The sequence below is a fragment of the Arachis duranensis genome, chromosome 2 (assembly GCF_000817695.3).
Source record: "Arachis duranensis cultivar V14167 chromosome 2, aradu.V14167.gnm2.J7QH, whole genome shotgun sequence".
In the NCBI taxonomy this organism is placed as follows: domain Eukaryota; kingdom Viridiplantae; phylum Streptophyta; class Magnoliopsida; order Fabales; family Fabaceae; genus Arachis; species Arachis duranensis.
In genome coordinates this window covers 76,852,209-76,852,905 of record NC_029773.3, presented here as the reverse complement: position 1 = coordinate 76,852,905, position 697 = coordinate 76,852,209, and positions in this window count along the sequence as shown.

Genomic DNA, 697 nt, shown 5'->3' with positions numbered 1-697 from the left:
TGAACTAGACGTCCAAAGATGATCTAGAGATCTAAAGTGATCAAAAGATGAAAAGACGTCCAATAGTAAAAGGTCTTATTTATAGAAAACTAGTAGCCTAGGGTTTACAGAGATGAGTAAATGACATAAAAATCCACTTCCGGGCCCACTTGGTGTGTGCTTGGGCTGAGCATTGAAGCATTTTCGTGTAGAGACTTCTCTTGGAGTTAAACGCCAGCTTTTGTGCCAGTTTGGGCGTTTAACTCTCATTCTTGTGCCAGTTTCGCCGTTTAACGCCGGGCAGTTTTGAGCTGATTTGGAACGCCGGTTTGGGCCATCAAATCTCGAGCAAAGTATGAACTATTATATATTTCTGGAAAGCCCAGGATGTCTACTTTCCAACGCCGTTGAGAGCGCGCCAATTGGGCTTCTGTAGCTCCAGAAAATCCACTTCGAGTGCAGGGAGGTCAGAATCCAACAGCATCTGCAGTCCTTTTCAGCCTCTGAATCAGATTTTTGCTCAGGCCCCTCAATTTCAGTCAGAAAATACCTGAAATCACAGAAAAACACACAAACTCATAGTAAAGTCTAGAAAAGTGAATTTTAACTAAAAACTAATAAAAATATACTAAAGACTAACTAAAACATACTAAAAACATACTAAAAATAATGCCAAAAAGCGTATAAATTATCCACTCATCAGTGGACCAGCAGATTG